This window comes from Cupressus sempervirens, chromosome 7 (assembly GCF_028749045.1).
Source record: "Cupressus sempervirens isolate cs-2001-9-10 chromosome 7, ASM2874904v1, whole genome shotgun sequence".
NCBI classification, from domain to species: Eukaryota; Viridiplantae; Streptophyta; class Pinopsida; order Cupressales; family Cupressaceae; genus Cupressus; species Cupressus sempervirens.
In genome coordinates this window covers 795,250,571-795,256,277 of record NC_143124.1, presented here as the reverse complement: position 1 = coordinate 795,256,277, position 5,707 = coordinate 795,250,571, and the positions used below count along the sequence as shown (strand labels likewise).

The following is a 5,707-nucleotide window of genomic DNA, read 5'->3' as shown; positions in this document are numbered from 1 at the left end:
CTTTTTTTTAGCAAGAATAAAATCATTTTTTTACATGCAAGGTGTTGCCCCTCAATCCAGCTATTAGACCCTATCCCAAGACCCGCAAGGAGTGCTGCCACTTGATCCCATCATGGTGGCACTGCCCACAAAACTCTGAAGAAAAACCGCAGGAAAAGTTGACCTATGAACCTGATTTGATTTCACAAAACAACAGAGACATCTATTTTCTGATATAAGATTCCTCCTCCTAGAACTCCGAGATCTCACGTTGCACCCTCCTCATTACGAGAATGATGAGATTCCTCCTGGTCATTCTCAGGTTGAAGATCTCCTAAAGAAGTTTTTACATCTGAGCTCCATCTAATCCATTATGTTGACTCCTGCTCTGCTCTGATCTGCTCTTCCTTACATGATGATCCTCTTCCAACCATGTCAACCATTTTAAAAGAATAAACCACAAAAGGAAGGGGACAAATATGATTCAATCTTCAATATACATGATAAATCACCTACATACCACTGCTACAAATTTAGAAATTTTGGAACACTTGTGTTGAAGATGCTATTGATTGTCTTAATACCGGATAAAAGAAAACGAAAAAGAGAAACCTCTAGTAAATGATGACTGATTTGCTCATGAGGCTCTCCTCTATCGTCCCTCAAGAGAGTTGAAAGTTGAGGCATACGATACTCCTGTACTCGGAGATGAGCTCCTCCTCCCTCCACTCATCTCCCGGAGATATATTACAGCGGGAAGTGAGACCTCACCTTCTATTACCTGCAACACCTGTCTCATGGACGGTCTCTCCTCCGGTTGAGGATTGCAGCACAAAAGTCCCAATTTGAGCACTTTCTCCATCTCATCTTCAACATATTCACCACCCAGATTAGGATCTGCTGCATCCGTAAGCTTACCTTTTGCATGCAGCTCTCTCACCCAATCCACCATTACTATCTGCGAAGCATCGAGGGAAGTATCCACAGGCCTTCTCCCGCACGCAACCTCCAACATTAAAATACCATAACTGAACACATCTGCGCTGGGAGCGGCCTTTCCTGTATTTAGCAGCTCTGGTGCAATGTACCCAAGCGTACCCACAACACGAGTAGTCTGTGGGTCTCCTCTGTGCTAGTACAGACGAGCGAGCCCGAAGTCCCCAAGCTTCCCATTCATTTCAGAGTTCAACAAAACATTACTAGATTTGATGTCTCTGTGCACCACAACCTGCTCCCACTCTTCGTGAAGATACAGCAATCCTGCTGCCACGTCCCTCAGAATCCTGCACCTCTGAGCCCACGTCAGCACGCTCATGGTCCTCCCAAATATCATCTTGTCCGGGCTCCCATTTGGCATGTAATCGTACAATATGAAACACTTGGCACCCCTCCTGCAATACCCTCTGATTTGCACAAGATTTCTGTGCTGCAGACGCCCAAGACTTGAAATCTCCGCTATGAATTCCTTGAGAACTTCAGGGGTCTCTCTGAAGATGGATTTTACAGCTATTTCCTGTCCTGTAGCAGGAAGAACACCTTTGTACACCTGGCCGAATCCTCCAGAGCCCAAGATCTGATCTTCTCGGAAGCCATTGGTTGCAATATATAAGTCTTTATAGTCGAATCTGTGAGGCCAATATTCTTTCTCCCATTCTTCTATTTCGTCAGTCTGCTTATTCCTCTTCCACCAGAAAACCGCTGCAGCAACCAAAAGCAACAAGAGAAGTATCACAGTTGTTGCTATGGCGGCTGTGATGAGTGTCGAGTTGGAATCCTTGGGTTTGACTGGAGAAGGAAGATGAGATACATCCAGCTCAGGCGGAGGTCCATTTGTGCTGAAGCTCCAGGCGAGGACACAATGGTCTTTAACGAGTGTTCCTGTGGATGCAGAGAAACCCAAATACATTTCTTGTTCCAAGATGTCGGAAAGATTCATGTTTTGGAGAGATAAAAGAGGCTTCTTGGGTCGAAATGAACCGGCTTCCACTATTCTGACATTCAATTGGTGTTGGATATCATCGTAATCGATCCAAGCCTGAACGTTGTGTCCACTGTTGAGATCTAATGGATACATCTTGTTGCCAATCCAGTACCCCGCAGATTCAGACTTCACAGATTTGAGGTCGTTGAGATCCACGCCGACATGATTGTTGTCCATGTCTAGATATTCCTTGTTGAGGATTGTGTCAAACTCGACGGCAAAGAGATGATTGGAAGGCTTCCCAATGGTGGAAGTGTTGAACAAACCGAGAAAGTGAGATGAAGAATCTTTCACTGGAGACTTGGAGGGTGTTATGATGAAGGCCATTCCGTGCCCGCTGCGTTGAGGATCCGAGTAAGATGGAAGCATGGCGAATACCAAGGTTGTGCTGAATGATAAATTGGGATCTTTCATCCGAACAGGGTGAGTATACAAAGCTCGGGTAGACATGTGTTGGGACTGATTTGTGAGGCAGATTGCATTGGACCGGATTGAAGTTTCTCCGATCTGATAAAGGGTGGAGGCATTGAATTTGTTGAAGCGGAAACTTGTGTTGGCTCGGGGTAGAAGCAATGGATGCATGAAAATAAGAATAATAAGCAGGATATTCACAGACATGGGTTTCATTTCCTATCAACGAAAACAATGGCCCATAGTCGAAACTAAGTAAATAATGATATGTATAGTCTCTTCGTAGACAGTATAGGATTCTAGCGAGTTTCGAGTCAAGTACACCCTGTTCCGTATGGCAGATATTTGAGCTGGTGCATAGTATTCTATTTTAATATAAGAATACAATGGAATTTTCACGTAGCTTTATCGACAAGTCAATCCAGTTCCTACGCTGAAGTTGATGAGCACGAAGCACATGATGGGAAATCAAAGAGGAGTGGAAATTTGATTTAAAAGGATAATTGCTCCCTTTGTTTTCTGGTTTCCCCTGAGAGTACAGTAAGTAGGAGCTTTTGTGCACTGTCAAGAAGTCGTAGAAATGAGGGTAAAAAATTCTGCGTGCAGTCAAAAAGTTGTGGAAAAGGGAAAAAAAGTTATTTATTCGTATTAAGATTTTTCAAGGTGGGAGACAGGTCATGGTGGTACTCGTGCATATTGTGTATGTTCCTATCGGTGTATACGAATTGATAGTAAAAAGAGAGATCACTTCTTATGCTAAAAGAGAGATATACCTATATTAATAATTGATCATACATTTAATTAAAGGTTTTTAATTTTCTTGGTTGTTGATTGGTCTATTTGTAATGTACTATTTTTTTTTGGTGAGTGGCTATTGGGGGTGAACATATCGCACTACTACATTTGGACCTAAATTGCAACGACAGACCATCGCAATTACGACGGTAACTCATCGCCCAACCCACATCAATCGAAATTGGCTCCCGTTGGACTGCGACGATAAGGATTACCATCGCAATTGTGATGGCCACAAGTGTTGTAAATTGGGCTACTATTCTAGCAACCCATTCATTTTCACCATAATAATTGTGACAAAAATTTGTCGAAGACACCATTGCAATTGTGATGTTTGTGTGACAAAAATGCTATGAGCCCCAAAGAAAACTGTCGGAAACATTTGTTGCAATTGGGACAGACATGTGGCAGGAATGTTGCAGGATCAACGGCCAGCTATCGCAATTGCAACAGCGTGATGTATTAATTAAAACAAAAAATTGGCGGCAAATGTTGAATAGCTATAATGCAATCATAGGTTAATATTGAGCTTCACTTGGTTTCAAGAATAGTTTAATATTCTCTACCAATCAAGGCCAACCATGGGAAGGTGGAAGCTCATTTGGCCCCACAACCTCCCCCCCCACCCCCCCCAACAAAAAAAAGGTTCCAGACTTGCAAAAGTGATATCATTTTCCCATCTTCCGGTGCATGTCATTTTTCTTTCGCATCCAAAATAAGATTCTACCACTCTGAATTGAAAATGCACGTGCAACTACTTTCTATATGCATGGACAATAGAAGGAGCTGAAAAAATCCAACATGTTTACATTTTTTTAATAGGTCTATGCAAACCTCTAACAAAAATGCAAGGGTTTTTAATCTCCACTTGATGTCGTATGCATATGAATTGAGATTGCATATTGAACTATGGTGTCCTTCCGCATTGCTTGAAACCAGTAGATTCATAGAGTTAGTTGTCATACAATCATAGGTTAATGTCGAACTTCACTTGGTTTCAAGAATAGTTTAATATTCTCTACTAAACAGGGCCAACCACATGAAGGTGGAAGCTCAACCCACCCCCCACAACATCTAAATTCCACATTAACATCTAAAATATTTAAGAAATGTTCAATCTTTAAAGTACAAAAAAAGGTTTCAGACCTACAAAAGTGACATCATTTTCCCATCTTCTGGTGCATGTCATTTTTCCATATTATCCAAAATAAGATTCTGCCACTCTGAATCGAGAATTCACATGCAGCTAGCTACGTTCAAATGCATGGACAGTAGGCAGAGCTAATAAAACACAACATGATTATATTTATTTAATAGGTCTATTAAGTTTTTAAAATTATAGACCATCATCATGAGCAATGTTTGTGATGGTCTATAACTTAAATACCTAATTAAAGACCTCTAACAAAAGTGCAAACCTGTTGTGTTTTTCAGCACTGCCTAATGTCATATGCATATGAATTGACATTGCATATTGAACTATGGCATCCTTCTGCATTGCCTAAAACCAAGAGATTCACACAACTGGTTGTCATGCAATCATATGTTATTGTTGAGGTTCACTTGGTTTCGAGAATAGTTTAATATTCTCTACTAATCAAGGCCAACCACGTGAAGGTGGAAGCTCATTTGCCCCCCTCCAACATCTAAATTCCCTATTAACATCTAAAAAATTAAAGAAAGGATCAATCTTTAAATTACCTGGAGGGTGAACCCACAATAATGGGTTCCACTTTAGTGGGACGAACAAAAATGAAAAAAATTGTAAAATGAGAAATTGAGTTTACCATATGTTTATTGTGTTCACGCGAACTTTTTTTTTAATCATGTTTACATGAACATATTTCGTATGTTCGTGCGAACATATGTGATGAATATGTTCATGCAAACATGATTTGCATATTCGCGCGGACATGCGTTCACGCAAACATGTGTTCACGCAAACATGGTAAATGTGTTCGCACGAACGCCATGTTCACACGAACATGCAAAATCACAAAAAATTTAACCTTTTTTTCTTTTCTTTTTTTTTGCTCTTTTGACTTCCATAATTGCAGGAGAATGATCTCCTATTGTAAAATTAAAAATGTCAAAATGTGCTACTCGGAGCAAGCTTTCCAACAACTATAATTTTATTACATAATTTAATCATTAAGACTTTCAAATATGAGTTTAACTCATTATAGGTTCATTACCGATTGAACATCAACCGACTTTGACACCTCGGGAAAATTAGTAAATTACGTCAAAAAAATTTTGAAAAATATGGAGGAACTGGCTTATTGAGATACCTTTCTATTCAAAAAAATAAATGGTTTATGATAAATTGACTTCAAATTATCTATGTCAAATGGAACGTATGTCTGAATTACGGTTCATGTCACTTCAAAACTTCATAAACTATACAATATTCAACCAAAATAAATCAAACCAAATGCATCCTCTGGATATTGATGTTACAAATCTAACGTCGAAAGAATTACTTCATTATCATTTCTAGAAAAAAAGAAGTTATGTGTGTCAAACGGATTGTCACTTTTT

General features: G+C 39.9%; 1 pseudogene; it reads right to left on the bottom strand.

Annotated features, from left to right (window-relative positions):
- Nucleotides 1-631: 631 nt before the first annotated feature.
- LOC149549754 (L-type lectin-domain containing receptor kinase SIT2 pseudogene) lies at nucleotides 632-2,587 on the bottom strand (annotated as a pseudogene).
- Nucleotides 2,588-5,707: the final 3,120 nt, after the last annotated feature.